The sequence below is a fragment of the Acinonyx jubatus genome, chromosome X (assembly GCF_027475565.1).
Source record: "Acinonyx jubatus isolate Ajub_Pintada_27869175 chromosome X, VMU_Ajub_asm_v1.0, whole genome shotgun sequence".
NCBI lineage: Eukaryota > Metazoa > Chordata > Mammalia > Carnivora > Felidae > Acinonyx > Acinonyx jubatus.
The window spans coordinates 18,397,571-18,416,102 of NC_069389.1; the positions used below are offsets into that span (position 1 = coordinate 18,397,571).

The window sequence follows — 18,532 nt, forward strand, 5'->3', positions numbered from 1 at the left end:
TCCATGTTTAGGGGTTTTTATTTAGAATTATACTCCTTAAAACACTTAAACATAATCCTTCAACCTTTCCTTTGGAGTTGATTATTATTTTTAAAACCATCTGTTAAAAGAGAAAACTGAGACAAAGAGAATTAGTCTCTATGTTCTTTAGGGCTCCAAAAGAACATGGAATGACCATAGCCAACAGCTATGTTTCACTTTTGCATTGCATTCACATTTGCATTGTTTTCTAGTGAAGCCCCGTCCAATAGAACTATTTGGGAACGTATTCTTTGCTACCCAATATGGTAACCAATAGCCACATGTAGTCCGCAAGCATCTCACAGAAGAACTAAATTTCTAATTTTAATTAAATTTAAATGTACACAGGCACATGTGGCTTGTAGCTACTATCTGGGGGCATAGCAGCTCTATGTATGACTTCTGGGAGGTACAGTTTCTGAGAGTAAATTCTTACAACTGCTTCTCAAACAATGGTAAGAATAGCGAAGACATTAGGAAGATGCTGGGAGTGAAGGTAGTGCATCTGGAAAAAGTTCTCTTTTTCTGCCCAAATACTGGCCATTTGCCCAGTTTTTTGTTGGGCTAAGCTACCATGCTTTCAACAACCTTATATAATAAAACAGATGCCTTTAGCTTCTTTCTGACTAAATTTAGTCTGTTTTCCTGTGTTCTTCTTTTTTATAGATGCTGACATATTTGCATTGAATTACCTTTAATATATACTTACTGAAAGCACACATCCTCACAGCTGCAAAAATTAAAATAAAATATATTCCATTACAGTTTCGGTGACATCTTCTTAGTAGTAGATCGTGTAAGTTCCATTTCCCAAGTAATATTGCTTTTGATCACTTTCACAATTCTTCAAATGAAATATTCATTGGTAATGAAATGTCTTAGTAAGGCAGGTTTGAGAGAGAAGAGGGAAAACAGATGCTGAACCATGATCTAAGAATATGGTAAAAAGGAAAAAATAAAGCAGAAATGGAAAAAGGTAGTATGAGTTTTTAATTAACCTATAAAAAATGTTACCAATTTTTATCCCATTTTTTTCTTGAAAGACTTGAACCTTTATTCTCTCCTTTCCTACGCCAGATAAAATCATACCATAGCAGGTGCTTCAAGTCCAACTGTTGGCAACCCTGGCCAAATACAAGAATCACCTGGAAGCACTTAAAAATCCCGACATCAACATTCCACTCCTGGAAGTTATGATTTAATTGTTTTGGCAGAGGCCCTGACATAGCATGTTTTAATCTTTGTGAATTTTAGAAATCACCTGAATTTAGAACAGAAACATAATTAGAAATCAATGAATCAACTGCTTTTATTTAGTAGATGAAGTAAATAAGAGTCCAGGGAAGAGGAGAGCCTGTACCAAGCTCATGTAGTTATTTGTGCTTGAGTTAAGGCCAGAGCCAAGGGTCTGAGTCCTTGTATAATTCTCCCACAACAGCACAGCACACTGCCTCCAGTGATGTGTTTCCAAGCCACTGATTCAACCTACCTTTACTCTGACATGTTTCCTACTAGTCCCACTCTTTCCAGTGCCCCTTTGACTTTTTCTGTGGTATCTATTTCAAATATCCTTAAATTATATGATGTAGTTGCACTGATTAGCCAGTTGAGGGGACTGTTATGATTACTTTCGGGCAGCTTGCCTATTGATTATCACAAATGAGGAACTATATTTTTGGTTAGAGCAGCTGTTTTCAACCCCAGTTGCCCATTAGAATCACCTGGGGGCTTTTTAAAAATTCTGCTGCCTGGGTTTCATCTACATTAAATCGTCATCTCTGTAGATTGGCCCTGGGAACTGTCATTTTAAAAAGTTCTTCAGAAGATTCTAATGTGCAGTCAAACTTGAGAACCTCTGGATCAGAGGAAGATGTCAAGGAAAGCCTCAGATTATGAAATACTAGATGGGCAAGGGACATAAATAGCTATGCTGATTACATCCCCTTGTCATTTCCTCCAGCTAATTTAATATGAATCTGCCACATTGGCTTTACCAAGGCCTCACAACTTAGGCAGTTGCCATGGTTACCAGAAATGCAAGGCCATGGTTGGGAATACAGAAAATCAATATTTTCTTCACAGAAAAATGTGAGTTATGCTGAACTTATAGAGCCAGTGACTTTTTTTCAGTAGCCCTGAGAGGGCTGCTTTATATTTGGTTTTGTTCTAGAGGTATTGTTCAGACTCAGGGGCCAAGCCGAGAAAATTATTTTTAATACTCTTTCAGAAGGCATTTTCTTAAGAACAAACTTCAGGAAGTGACATCACCAAGATGGCAACATAGGTTGTACCTGACTTTTCTCCCCCTCACAAGAAGGGGGAAACCCTATTCATGGACAAGACACCACTGAGAGAATCCTAGAATATGGGAGTGAGGCTAAAGCATCCCCCTGCACAACAGAGACCAAGACAGATGGCATTGGAAGGGTAAAAGAAGTGGCTGTATGTTGACTGCATCTCTCCTAACCCAGGTCAGTGTAGCATCTTACAGAGAGGTCTCCCCTGAGCCTCATGTTCCTCCAGAGCAAAAAGAGAGCCCAAGGGTGATATCCAGCTTTACCCCCAGCATTATGAATCACTTTGTGGAAGACCCTACTCTGGTTTTGCTCTAGGGGAATCTGAAGTCTCAACTTTTGGGAATCCCATCATGTTGGAGAAGCAGGAAGGAGCTTAGGACAACCATATTTGGGTGGGAAAGAGGCAAAGATGAATAAAAGAGGGAGAGAAAAACAAGAAAGTAGACTCGATAGTTTGAACTCTTAACCAAGTGCATATATGATGTACTAAACCACTTGTAAGCATTGTGTCATTCAATCCTAAAATGACCCTAGAGATAGGTGTTACTTGTCATTGTTTAGTTGGGAAGACTAATCCTTAGAGAAATCAACTGGCTCAAAGTTAACTGATTACTAAGAGGTAAACCAGTATTCGAGTCCTGGTCTGGCTGCTAGCCAATACTGTGCTTTAAATCGCTTCAATATCGTTCCTTTCTGACTGAGTTGTTGGCTGCTGAATTGGGGTCCAAATGATTACTGTGGGACTTTTTCAAGTGTATTACATTTGTTTTGGTCAGAACATGCAAGAAGTATGTGGTAGATGTCATTCATTGTCCCATTTCTCCATTGTGTGCTTTCTCTAATCATGCCCTTTGACATAGGACTTCACAGTTCCTCCCCTTAAAGAACTGAATTATATTCCTCATGCTTTGACTTTGGATGTGGCAATATGACTGGCTTTGGACAGAATGAGGAGGAAGTGATGGTATGCAAGTTCCAATCCTAGGCCTTAAAAGACCTTTTGTGCCTCTGCCAGTGTCATAAAGACCCCATACCCTGGCTTTTTCAGTAGTCCAAAGAACAGGATAAGAAACATATGAAGCCAATTTACAGACCTACAGTGTGAAGCAGAGCTACCCTTAACACTATATCCTTAATCAGTCAAAATCCAGCTGACCTGTTGACTTTCAGATACATGAGAATTCCAGCTGAGTTCAGCAACCACCCAGCCCAACACATATGTTATTTGTGAGTGAACCCAGCTGGGGTCAGTAGAATTGCAGATCAAAAGTTAATCAAATGCTAACTGTGTGTATAGCACTGAAATGTGTTTTTTATACCCAATAGCTCATACTACAAGATAAGTCTGAAAAGCCAAAGAATCTTTACAGTCATAAGTCTGATCTATGGCTACAGAAGTGTCATTCTGAAATATCCTATGGCCTGAAGGTGCAGAAATGGCCAATGGACTTTCTCTACTTTGTAAAGTTATTGCATACTCATGAGCCTTTGCTCCCAATAACTACCATTCTGAACAACCATTCATAATGTTTAGGGACTAGAGACCACGAACAGCGGTAATTTTCAAGGTTGGGTAGGTAGGAAAGAAAGGTGAGATGGGAAAAAACAATAAAGGGAGAAAGTTTTTATTATACACATGCCTACCCTAACAGGATTGCTGATGGGGAAGTGCTATGCATATTTTATAAAATAAAATCACCCAACATACCTTGGTACTTGTGCTATGAGTTTTGAATTGAAAAAGACTTTAAGAGCAGTTTTCAACTTTTTTGTCTATGGCCCTTCTTTACCACTTTTTCCATTTTCCAAAGGAAAAATAATTCCATGATAACCAAGAATTGTAGGGAAACAATTTGTAGTAGAACTGTTGTTAATATACAAGTCACTTATTGTTAACTTTACAGAAAACACCTAAGTTGCTGAAAATTATTTTTCAGTCCCTCTACAGTTTTGAAGTTTAGGACTCCAGCTGCTCAAAAAATGAGGGAATGACTAATTCATATTTGAACTTCAATAAATACACACCTTACCATCTAACTATTGGAAAATTATATGTCAAAAATGTTGATGCAAATATGTACGCCTTGTCACTTAAAGGTGAACAAACAACCATTCCCAAGCTAAATTAATAATGATGAAACTAAATTAACAGTATTTATAATTAAAATGCAAGGACTGGAGTAACTGAAAACCACAATCAAATGAAGAGAACACTGATGATGAATGCACTGATTACAGATTGCCCTTTCTGGAATTTGGTGGCATTCCAATTGCATATATACCTAGCACCATGTGTAGCATTCAGATTTACTAGTAGTATATGAATGAAAATCTAGTAATATGCTAGAAAAAATAAAGTTGGGTCTGGATTATCGTCTTGTATGAAAACAAAGATGCTTTAAAAAGTTCTGGGTAGTATTAAAGGGAGTCAACCTAATGGGGCTCCCAGGGGTCAAACTGTGTCATTGGAACATGAAAATAATAATAATTATATTCAGTAGTGCTTCTGAGCATGAGATCTATAATCAACAGAGAAATTGGTAAGTATGGACCATCAGACTTTCTGCTATAATGCAGTGGCCATTTACTTGGAAAATACTTATATACTTCAAGATTCACCAGAAAGGATATCACTTCAATTGCACTGGATAGGGCCGTACGAAGTCCTTCCAGCCAGTGACCAATAACAATGTTTCATACTCTCCAGTCCTAAATCTTCATTTCCCCATGTGCGATGCTGTTACACACGCCAAGACCTCTTTGCTCTTAGTTTTATGTATCATTTTTCAGCCATAAAATAAATGTGTATTTATTGTCTATTTCTTAGTTTCATGTATCATTTTTCAGCCATAAAATAAATGTGTATTTATTGTCTATTTTCTACTAACCCCAAATTAATCCTTTATAATGCCCATCTTGTAGATAAACATTAGTAAGATCATAAACACAGAATTTCTCTTGCCCTCTGAAAGCAACCAATCCATAGGAAAACCATGCTTCTTTGAACCCACCACCAAAATGACCACAAAGAAACCAGAATCCTGTAACAAGTCCCTTCTGACACCCTTTTACTTAGATGCCTCATGGTTTTAGTCTTCTGTCAGTGTATCTTCAAGATGTACTGTCTTCCTTGTTACATGGAGCCAATAAGCCCAACTTTGTTCAACTACATGTGTGGCCCTAATAGTCTTTGACTTGAAGGTACTGACATCAAAAATAAGATGTGACCTGGATCACCTCAAAAAAAATTAAAGGTTACAGCTTTAAAGCATAGACTACAAGTTAAGTATGTTCTGTAGAGACAAAGATGAAATAATAACCACTAAAGTAATTAAACCTAAAAAGATCACCCTGATAGTTACAACTTACTATGTTGATCTTCCTGGATTTGCTAATATAATTATTATCTTTCAGATTCTAAGGTAAAATGATTTTGCTATTCCACGTTGTAGGTTAATGTCAAAAAAAGACTAACATCAAAATGATATAACTTTTTCTACTTAGTATTCATTATCCAAATGATTCTAAATATTGGGCTTGTGCCCTTAATAATCAGGGCTCTAAAAGAGAAGGTTCTTTAATTGACAAAAATTTATGCATGCATTTCAAATAGCACAGAAGATATCTGTGGTTTGATACCGGCAGATACAATGTAGAGCCAAATTAAAAAAAAAAAAAGATACTTAAAAGCAACAATGGGGGCATGTGAAAACATTGCTTTTGGGGGAAAAAATATTAAAATGGAAACAAATCTCTCTTTCATAAGAGAGTCAGCTTTAATTACAGAAATAAAAACAAAATAAACCTTTGTGCCCTAAAATACAGAACTTCAGTTATTCAAATGGGATCTCCAAATAACTATCATGTTAATAAAGTTGAATTTATAACCTGGTGAACTAAAATGCAGCTTTGAATAGGTAACTAAATCAGGATAAAGCAAATGTCTCTAAGTAGGATTAGAATGTACTCTGTCTTAACTAACAAACTTCTTTGTTGAGCTTTTTTGTTTTCAAAGAAATTCTCTTGTTGTCAAATTGTTTTGCAACAAGTCTATCTTATCTATCTGACCCCAAACACGCAGCAGAGTGTGGACTTCACACTTGGTAAAAATATTTTAAATAAAACATTACGTCTTTACTGGTGAAGTCTACCAAACATTTAAAGAAGAATGAACACCAATCCTCCTCAAACTCTTTCAAAATATTGAGAAGAGAACACTTCCAAACTCATTCTCTGAGGCCAGGATCACCTTGATACCAAAGCTAGAGTAGGCTACCATAAGAAAAATGCAGACAAATATCCCTGATAAATATAGATGCAAAAATCCTCAATAAAATACAGTATAATACACCATGACCAAGTGGGATTTATCCCTGGGATGCAAGGACTGTTCAACATATGCAAATCATTATGTATTTTAAAGCATGTTCTAACATTTTATTCAAATGTGTGTAATGTAATATATCAACAGAATGAAAGATAAAAATCACATGATCATCTCAATGAACATAAAAAGGATTTGACAAAATACAACATCCTTTCATGATAAAAGCCCTGAGAAGACTGGGTATAGGAGGAACATACTTCAAAATAATAAAGGCCATATACAACAAACCCACAGCTAACACCATACTTAATGGTAAAACACTGAAAGCTTTTCCTCTAAGATCAAGAACAAAACAAGGACACCCATTCTCACCACTCCTACTCAATATAGTACTGGAATTCCTAGCTGGAAAAATTAGGCAAGACAAAGAAATAAAAGGTATCAAACTCAGAAATGAAGAAATAAAATCATTGCTATTTGCTGGTGCAATTTTATATATAGAAAATCCCAGTGTCAACAAAAAACATTTGTAACTCATAAACAATTTTAGTAAAGTTGCAAGATTCAAAATCAATGTATAGAAATCAGTTGCATTTCTATGCACTAACAACAAACTATCTGAAAGAGAAATTAAAATAGTCACATATACAATTGCATCCAAAAGACTAAAATAGCTAGGAATAAATTTAATTTTTTAATGTTTATTTATTTATGAGAGAGAGAGAGCATAGCAGGGGAGGGGCAGAGAGAGAGGGAGACACAGAATCCGAAGCAGGTTCCAGGCTTTGAGCTGTCAGCACAGAGCCCTAATGCAGAGCTCAAACTCATGAGCTGTGAGATGACCTGAGCCAAAGTTGGATGCTTAACTTACTGAGCCACCCAGGCACCCCTAGCAATAAATTTAACTAAGAAGGTAAAAGACCTATACACTGAAAACTATGAGACAATGATGAAAGAAAGCGAAGAGAGAAATAAAAGAAAAGATATTCCATGATCATGGATTCAAAGAATTAAAATTGTTGAAATGCCCATACTGTCCAAAACAATCTACAGATTCAATGCAATCCTTATCAAAATCTCAATGGCACTTTTCAGAGAAAAAGAACGATCCTAAAATTTGTACTGAACCCAGAAAACCAAAGCAATCTTGAGAAAGAACAAAGCTGGAGGCATCATGCTCCGTGATTTCAAACTATATCACAAATCTGATGTAATCAAAATGGTATATGGTACTGGTGCAAAAATAGACACATATATCAATGGAACAGAATCGAGAGCAGAGAAATAACCCTAAGCATAAATGGTAAGTAATATTTGACAAGAGAGGCAAGAGTACTCAATGGAGAGAAAAAGTCTCTTCAATAAATAAATGGTACTGGGAAAATTGGATATTCACATGTGAAAGAATGAAACTAGATCCCTATCTTACACAACTCATAAAAATAAACTTGAAGTGGATTAAAAGCTTAAATATAAGACTTGAAACCGTGCAAGTCCAAAAGAAAGCATAGGAAAAAAGACATGGGTCTTGGCAATGTTTTTTTGTCGCCATGACACCTAAAGCACAGGCAACAAAATAAATAATAAACCAGTAGGCCTACATCAAACTAAAAATCTTCTGCACAACAAAAGAAACAACTAACAAAGTAAAAAGACAACCTATGGAATGGGAAAAATATTTGAAAACCATCTGCCTGATAAGGGACTAATGTAAAAAAAGAAATAGAACTCGTACAACTCAATAGCAAAAAAAAAAAAAAAAAAAAATGCAATTAAGAAATGGGTAAACAATGTGAAGAGACATTTTTCCAAAGACATACAACTGGTACCTCAACATTGTTAGTCATCAGGGAAATGCAAATATGAGATGTGGTCATTACCTTTGGAATAGGTCATTACCTCTTATCAAAAAGATAAGAGAGAACAAATGCTAGGGAGGATGTGGAGAAAAGGGAACCCTTCTGCACTGCTGGTGGGAATGTAAATTGGTATAGTCTTATGGAAAATGGTATGGAGGATCCTCAAAAAATTGAAAGTAGACCTACCATATGACCCAGCAATTCCACTTCAGGTAACATATCCAAAAGAAACGAAAACACTCACTCAAAAATATATTTGCATCCCCATGTTCATAGCAGCATTATATACTGTAGCCATGACATGGAAACAACCTAAGTATCTGTGGTGGTGTATGTATGTATGTATGTATGTATGTATATGATGGAACATTTATTCTGCCACAAATATGAGAATGTCCTGCCATTTGCAACAATATGAATAAATCTTGAGGGCATTATGCTAAGTGAAATAAGTCAGAAAAAGAAAAACAAATACTGTATGATCCCACATGAGATCAAAACCCCAAACCCTAAACCCAAACAACAATAACCCCTGCCTTGAAACTTCATAGATACAGAGAAAAGTTTGATAGTTGCCAGAGGAGGGGTAGGAGATGGGCAAAACGCATAAAAGGAGTCAAAACATACAAACTTCCAGTTATAAAGTAAAGAAGTCATGGGGATATAATAGAGAGCATGGTGACTACAGTTAATATTACTGTATTGTATATATGAAACTTGTTAAGAGAGTAGACCCTAAAAGTCCTCATCATGAAAAAAAAAGTAACCATGACAGATCTTAACTAGATCCGTGTAATAGCTAGTGATGATCATTGTGTAATATATATAAATATCAAATCATTAAGTTATATGCCTGAAACTATTATAATGTTATATGTCAATTATACCTCAGTAAAAGAATATGAATTCTTATTTTTGAAAGCTTTTAAAAATTTAGCATATGTAAAGCAATAATTACCTAAGTATCGTTTCACTTGCCTTTCACAAGTGTTACTATGGAGGATTTTCAGTGTCATTTTGTGTACATATTTACAAATTTTTTAATTCTGATTTTCTCTTAATTCACATATGACTTAAGAATGCATATTTTAGTTTTTAAATATATGAGTCTTTGTGATTACCTTTTTATCGTTAACTTAAATTTAGGTGACTTATGGTCAAACAATTTGTTGTTTTATGTAATTTGTGAGGGGGGATTTCTTAAGACCTCTCTTGGCTTCAAAATGTTCAGTGTGTTTTGGAGACAATTTGTAATAAATTTTAAAACTCGATTAAAAAGTATACATCTACAGTCCATGCAGGGTTCTAGATATGTATTTTAAAGCATGTTTTTACATTTTATTCATATATGTGTTTATTCATTTTATTATCTTCAGTTATCAGTTTCTGATGCTTCTGGTAAGTAATCTGATATGATTATAGATTTATTCTGCTTCATATTCTATTAAGAATTTGTGTGCTTTTAGTCAGGGACAGGAGGATATTAGCTCAACACCATGGTACTGAATCTGAACTAGACCATTTATTCTTTGAGGAGATACAGAAATAAAAACTTCATCAATCCATAGAAACTATGAATTCTATTAAGTAGAAAGAGGGAGCTTAGCATTTGATCCTGGACCCTGATTGTTACAGTCAAAAAGGATCTTACAAATGATTAGATTTCCAGTTACAGGCTAATTGCTCTGAGTTAATTTATTGCTCCATCAATGAACAAGAGATTCAAATCTTGGCTGTCTGACTTATTTTATGAGGATATTGAGAGAGAGACAGATTTTTCTTAGGAATTAAAAAATTACTGTTTTTCATAATTCCAAAGAATTTTAAAGAAACTTTTAAATAAAAATACTTTTTATAATCCAGAAGTAGAAACCAGAGAGGAAAGGCAAAAAAAAATCAGCTTATTTCAGAAATTTAGTTAAGATAGTAGTGGGAGGGAGAGAGCAGAAGGACCAAGCAAGAGTGTCCCTAATGGTCCCAAGGTCAAAGTAACATTTCTACTCATATAAACAAGCCTCGTATAGAGCTACCTCTACTATATTGCAGCAAGAGAATTGATTTTTTGAATGACCCTTGTGAAAATCCTAAATGATTTATGATTCAATTGTATTTCCTATACTCAACTTACTAAAGTGAAAAAATTTTTCATTTTATTCCCAAAGACACTTCAACAATAAGAATTAAAGGGGAATTCAATTTACATTTTTAATTAGTAGGAAAGTTAAATTAACTAAATCCTCCATTCTTGAGGTACTTTGTTTACTTGAGATTTTACCTCAGTAAATAAAACTCAGACTGCTTTTTCACTAAGAAAGTTCTGTAGTCTAACTCAAAGCTTTGAATCAATGCTATTTAGTTTTTTAATTTTTTTCAGCCACATCTAATAAATAAAAGCCATGAAGACTGCCTTTATCTCATCTTTTTTTTAAAAGTTATTCTGCCCAAGACATTCCCAGTATTTGGTGTGCTGCTGGGATATAAATATACATATATACACATATATAATTTTTATTTCCACATATATCCAATACCCGTAAACCATGCCCCCAAGTCCAAATCTAAAAGATTTGGTTGAAGAGTACCTAGCTTCAGCATTTGTATGTAATTTAAAACAGTACTTTTCAAAATAAGTCTTTGCCTCTGAAGGGAAGAGTCATAAAAACAATGAAAAAAGAAACACAAAATACTTTGTAGAGTGGGTTGAAAAATTGCGAAGTATTCTTTGTTTTATCATTTACCTTCAAAAAGTGTTTTTCAAGTGTTTCCTTTCCAGAGCTACAGATGGTCTCTGCCATTTAGCATCCTGATTCCTGTTAGAAGAAGCCAATTAATATCATATCCCTATACTTCTAATCAAGGCTGCCCTATTAGTGCTCTGTTGAATGAACTGTTGCTGATTAACTGAAAATTAGTCGGTGAAGCTAACGATTTTCCCTCCATACCCTGTGGGCCCATACAATGTTCGTCTGAATTAAGGACAGTTAATTATGGTGTATGATTTGCCAGTAGACCGAACTTACTGAGTCAGTGTGAGAAACCCAGTTTGGGGGTGGCTGATGTGATGCAGGCTGGCAGATCTCCCTTTCAAGGTTTGCTGTTTTCCTCTGAGCTCATGTCTCTTCCAAGCATTTCTAGGAGATGGTGTCTGGCAGCTCTTTCACTCAGCTTACAAGAAAATCTCCACAGTGCATCATGTGGGGAAGAGCAAAATAGGAGTCTTTTGTCACTGTTAAATGTATACTTACGTAAGCAGCAGAATTTCTGGGGGCTACCAAAGATTATTATAATTTTAATAAGCTTTAAAGCTGCTGAAGCACATTGCAATCAGCACAGAGATGATGTATAGGAGTATATGCCAATTAAGTGATGTGCTGTTTGTGACAATGTGATGAACAGATGTGAAGATGTCCTTCTAGACTGTCGGTCCTTGAGCTCCCAACACCAAGAAAAGAAGGTTGGGACAAGTTTTTGAGTAAGAGCAATAAGAAGCATCCCCACTTCATTGTTTTGTAACAGTGGCTATACAGTGAAATGTCAAAGAGAGAAGATGCAAATGTACTGAGATATTAGAATTCATGTTGTCTTTTTCTTGAGGCCTCAAACTACACTTTGATACGTGGTACTGTTTTGTAGTCATGTCATTTTGATCTTCCAGTTAATAAGCCCATTTAATAGAATTTAAGATGGACTTGCGTTTTAATAAAAGGTGTGAGGACTGGCATACATAAATTATTTCTATTTTATATCTATTTATCATTTTTCAAAATAAAGACTGCCTAGCATTTTCTCATACTAATGTGCATGGTTAAACAAGAGGGAATTCTAATTCATAAACATCTAAAACCGATAGTCTTTGGTTAAAGGAGCCTTGATAGTCTTTCATTACTATTTACTGAACCTGCCTTTTCTAGATATAAATAATCCTAGGGCCCCAGTGAAGTTTTCTTCTCCCTTTGGTTTACATTTTAGTTCAGTATTATGTACTAAACAGATTGTCTACTTATAGATGTAGGGTGTAACATCGGAACCTCATTTTGAGCTGAGGAATTGATGTTAATTAAATGAAAGTTCTCCCTTAAAAAAAAGATGTTGGTGAGAGAAAAACTCAACCAACAAAGTTCAAGTTTTTCTTCTTTCTAAAAGATTTTTCAAGTGAGGAACATGGAGGCTCAGAATCAGTTGCAGGTGTGAGTAAACCAGACCTTGGGTGAACTAAAGAACTAAAGAACCCCTTAAATGTAATGTCTTTAATGATAAGCTAATTATTGAGGCTGTGTAATGAAAAAAGGCACTCAGGATTAAAAAAGAAATAGCAGAGAAATGTGTTGAAATATTTGCTTGGGCTTTCCCAAGGTAGATGTTGCGAGGCATGAATGAATGGTTGAATTAACCAGGATTTCAGGCAACCTTAGTTTGGTTCAAGCCCTCTACCACCATTGAGCTGTACATCGTCCCTGAGTCATAGATCTTCTCTGTGTCAGATGAAAACATTGGCCAAAAACTGTGGGGTGTGTTGTGGCCGAATCTGCTTACCAATAGGCTGAGTGGCAAAACACTTGGGCATGACTACTGTCTAATTTACCCTCTTGCCCCCCAGTACCCCAAGTTACAATTTTATATCCATCCTTGTTCCTAATTAATGAATCACAGCATAGGTATTAAATGATCAGGTATTGTTTGTGCCTCCAAAGCTTCACGTACCTATCTTTCTAGCAATTATTATGTGCCAGGAATTGACCTTTCTACAGCCAAATAAATTAGTTTTGGGCAGTAAGTTTTAAAATCTGAGTTGAAGAAAAGAGAGAGGATGCTTCATTTCATAGTCTTGCTCCTCTCTTGATTTTCTTCATGGAGTAACAGCTGTCTGGATAAGAGCTTTAAGGTGACTCCATCCCTCTCTTCTTATTTAGCAAGAATGACTACAGATTGATTTTGGGAACCACCTGTAAAAAAATGTAATTCCCTAAAAGGCCCTGCTATTTCAAATAAAAAGTCTATATTATGTTTTGGTTCTCATTATTGGTCCTGGAAAAAGATGTAAAAAAGATGAAAAAGTTCAAGACAATGGTAACTAAAATGATCAAGGGGTAGCCACAGCATATTGGAGTCAAGGAAAAGACCCTCAAATCAATGATCAAATGTATAGATTTCTCCACACTTTGAGTTTTAAAGGGAGAATTTACAGCTGAAAATTACTTCTTAAGAAGGGTTTTCACATTATATCATCTTTCAACAGCCTTGACAAAGACATCAGGATAGGTATTACCTGCAATTTACAGATAAAAAAAATCAAAGTATGAGTGATATTATAATTTGTTCAAATTCTCCTGGCCACTGGTAAATGGAAGAGCCCAGCCTTGGAATCCAATGTCTTACGCCTTCCATTCTTCCAACCTGATTGAACTTATATATCCTATTCAGTCTCGACAGAGAATAGCCAGAATTCTCTTTCCTAATCTCTTTCCTGTCTCTAAATGTATTTTCCCTTTGACCTGGAATTGATGGTATATACTTATTGCCTTCTTTCTAATAATTACACGCTACAGGCATATCTAGTATTAATATAATTACTTTATTTGATTTTGAGATTGGGAGTCCTCAGAGCAAGAGGGCTATTTTCATGTGTTTTGCTCAAGAAAATTGTATTAAAAGAAATCAAATAATTCTTTTGCGACTTGCCCAAGAGGATGCCAGACAGGATTTAAGGGGCAGACCAGAGATCAGCAAGCTATGGCCCATGGGCCAAATATGCTTGCTGACTCTTTCTGTAAATAAAGTTTTACTGGAATACAGACACACTCAGTCCTTTGTGTGTTATCTATGTCTGCTTGTCTACCACAATGGTGGGGGGGGGCAGTTAGAACAGAGACTGTATGCCCTACAAAGCCTAAAATATTTACTCCCTGGCCTTTTGAGGAAAAATTGGCCAACTCCAGGCCCAGATTCAATCCTCAAAAGTGTCTAAGGAACAAGAAAAGTAGAGTGGGTTGTCCTCTGTTTCCTTCTAGGAATTCAGTACTTTGGGAGCTGCTGTTATTTCCAGAAAGACTATACTTTGGTACTCAAGGGAATAGAAGGTAGAAAGAGGGAATTGCAAGCAAGTTTGACTAAAGAACACAGAGCACTTCAGAAGGGAAATCATATTTAGGAGAGTTATTCTTCGATCAAGGGAATGAAAGGGAGGATTTCATGAGGTAAAGGTGTTTGTGATAAGCTGATTATAATACAAAGTCGATTTACTAAGCCAATCAAAATCTAAATTTAAGTTTAAGAATCATGTAAATTATCAGATTTTATTTATCTTTGCTTTTAGCAAGGAAAATATTATCAGATTTTCTTTATTATATTGGTAAATTCTAAATCTTGGGACACAGATTCAGCTTAAGAAGAAGTTACTTCACGATCAGATGTTAGTACAAATTCTTGTGCATCAGCTATTATAAAAACAAACTTTTAATATCCCACATTTTGAAATTTATGGAGGTGACTTTCATTTTCTTTAGAGATGATGAATGTGTGCCGACTGGCGCCGCTGTTTAATTATAGATGGCTAGCTGTGAGGAGCATGGAAATGATCTCAGCCATTTAAACCTCAAGGCAATCTCCTGATGTGACTAAAAAGGTGTGCATTTTATTTATGTAGCTGCTTTACCTACTCACCCAGATTTCCATTGCACTTAGAAATTCCCAAGTGAAGTGTCTACAATTATTTTGTAAAGGGCTTGCAATAATACTCCCTTCCTTCTCATTCTTGCTCCCAGGAAATTTTTGCTTAAAGCTGCATTTGGGAAATAGTACATGGGAAGCATCATGGTATATAGGGAAGAGAATAGACTGGAGGCTCAGGAACACTTGAAACGCCCTTTGAAAGGTCACCGTGTGTTCAAGGAACTGCAAATGGCTCACAATGTCTAGAATGCAGAGTAGATGTTAAGTGTGGACAGTGGCATGTCTACAGAGGTGGTTGGAAACCAGACAATAAGAGGTACTGGGTTTCATGCTAAGGAGTAGGGACAGTTGTCAAGGTAATATGGAACCCCTGAAGGGTTTAAAGGTAAGAATATAGAGGTGCCTGGATGGCTCAGTCAGTTGAACATATGACTTTGGCTCAGGTCAGGATCTCATGGTTCGTGGGTTCGAGCCCCGTCTCAGGCTCTCTGCTGTCAGCACAGAGCCCGCTTCAGATCCTCTGTCCCCCTCCATGTCTGCCCCCGTCCCACGTGTATGCTCTCTCTCTCTCTCTCTCTCAAAAATAAACTTTAAAAAAAGACAAGAATATAACACAATTAAATTTACACTGTTGAAAAATACCGTGGCAGCAGGGTAGATAATGGACTGAAATGGAGAGAAAAAGAGTGAGGGTACACAGAGATTTGAAGGGCTGGTGTGAGTGAGGTTTTCAAGGAATGGTAAGGTGCAAAGCTGGGGATATGTCTGTGAGGGTAGAGAGCTAAATTGTTGAGGAGATATTTGTGTGGCTTAACTGAAAGAACTTAATTTTAACAGACACAAGAGTGAGGGAAGGGTCAGTGTAGGAGCTGAGTTAATTATAATAAGAACATTTAGGAGGAGAACAAGAATTAATGCGTATCTTACTACTGCATGCCCAGAATCTAGGCCTGCCAAGCAGAGTGTTCCTGTGAGCAAGAAAAACTGAGAGGGCATTGTCTCCAAGGGCATGAGTGTATTTCTAGATAACTTTGCCTATATGGAGCTTTCTTGTGTGGAAAGAATACCTGCCTGGGATCCCCAGGACTAAGACCCTCAGACTAAGGTTTTAGCACACATCTAGGAGGTAATTACCAGCAGGGAGTGGAGAAGTGAGGAGAAAAACAAAAAGAGCTAATATAGAAAGTGTTAATGAGTGGTTACCCCTGTGGGCAATTGGGAGCTCAGTTCTACTGAGGACATCTGGGAGACAGCGTAGAACATGCCTCAGCATTGTTCCATCGAAGGAGCAAAGAAGGTATTTATTCATCAATTCTAGTTTGTCACTGGTTAAGAGGTTAACCAATGACAACTTTCTGGCCCTTCCAACCAGCCCTGTGCTTGAGCTAAGCATACTTCCACGGGCAGGAAAATCCTTGAAACAAAGAGTTATCAGTGCAGGAACTGTGAATGCAAAGAGTGATGAGCAGGGTTCTGACAGAGCCTACTGCATATATACACACCCAACTGTGGGCAGTAAACCCACTGTACCTTCTTTGAATTTAAGGGGGTAGAATCTTTCTTAAGATAGACAAGTTACTTATTTCAATGCAGAAGATTTTCTACCTTTTGGAACCTATCTTAGTACATAGATACACTGGGATTTCGAAGAAGACTCAAACCTCAAGGTGGCCTCCAATGTACATTAAGGAATTATAACAATAAATGGCAATCCATGGTGACATCATCTCTTGAGCAAAGGATGAAACTGCAGAGTTAGGTATGCCAACTATAAATGTAAGAATTAAAACTGACTCAGACATATTTGGAAAAAGAACACACTATTCTCCAATGCATTACCATTTCCTAAAATGAAACTACTAAGATTTGGTGATTTTCACATAATTTAAATATTTAATTGCTGATTTTGAAAAAAAAAAGATGATGGAGAGACTAATGCACAAGATGCATAAAACATAGTAAAGCAGCACTCCCAACTCTATTACTCTGGAATTGGGTTTAAGAAATTAAACAAAAATATGAGTTCAAGGAACAAAGTCATGAGGAGTCATATACAAAACAAAAGAACTGGATTCATTGCTAAATAACCTGGAAGTAGCAAACAGAGCTCTAAGGCCAATTTCTGATAATCCATGGATGGAATTTTCTGGTTTTAGCATTTTACTTTAACTGCCCCCCATTCCTTCTTCGAATGCAAAGATACTGGAAATGGGTTACTGAAGAAGTTATCCTCTTTCCCTTCATCCCTGAAGCACTTTGGGAGCCAACGCTCCAGGACAGACATGGTCATGTCCAAGAACCACCCATGCACAGCCAGTCACGAAAACAGCACAGAAACAGCATCAAGAACCCCGGTCACAAAGATATGAATCTCTTAAGGGGGTAGGCTTCAAGTTCCTGATGAACATGCACTTCACCCAGAAGCACAACAAGAAGGGCCTGAAGAAGATGTAGACCAACCCTGCCATGGCCATGAATGCACGTGCTGAGGCTATCAGTGCCCTTGTCCAGCCCAAGATCCTAAAGGGCGGCAGGTGCAAGCTCAATAGACTTGCCTACATCACTCACCTCAAGTTTGGGAAACATGTTCGTACCTGTATTGCCAAGTGTCTCAGGCTCCTCCGACCAAAGGCCAAGGCCGAGACTCAAATCAAAGTCCCGGCTGCAGCTGCGACTCTGGCTCCAGCTCCTACCGTGGCTCAGTCTCCCCAAGGTGCCCAGGTGCCCACGAAGGCCATTCTATACTGGAGCTGACGTGAGAACAGGACTGGTGCAACCCCTAGGCTCTGTCTGCATGGGGCCAGTGTCCCTTTATGTTACTTGTACAAATAATCCAGCGGTAGGATCTGTCAAAAAAAAAAAAAAGTCATTCATACCAGGGTTTGGTATCTTGAAGGTCTGGCTCTGTTGCTCAGTGTCTATGTAACCTTGGATAAATCACTTAACCTCTGTGTACCTCAGTTTCCTCATTTGAAAAAAAGGTCATAATAATAGTACCTACCTCATAGGGAGTTTATGAGGAATGATAAATTAGCATATGTAAATTAGAGCACCAGACACATAATAAGAAATACACACGTGTTTGTTACTATTAAGAATATATAGCTCTCTTCTGGGCAAAGAGCAAGCTGTCATAGCTTATGGAATGTGACTGCTGTAAATCACACAAAAAGTATACCAGAATACTGTTTTTAATGATTTTTAACATTCGAAAGAACTGACAGAGAAAATAGATTCTTTGGCATTCCAGAGGCAAAAAAAGACTGATGACGGAGGTTACAGTTCTGACACCAAGAAGAAGTGTTGGTCCTTAGAGCTGTAAAACAATGAGATGGGTTGCCTTTGAGGTCATGCGTTCA

General features: G+C 36.9%; 1 pseudogene; it reads left to right on the forward strand.

The window, feature by feature from the left end:
* Window positions 1-17,455: 17,455 nt before the first annotated feature.
* Window positions 17,456-17,927, forward strand: LOC106968267 (60S ribosomal protein L29-like; annotated as a pseudogene).
* The last annotated feature ends 605 nt before the right edge of the window (window positions 17,928-18,532 follow it).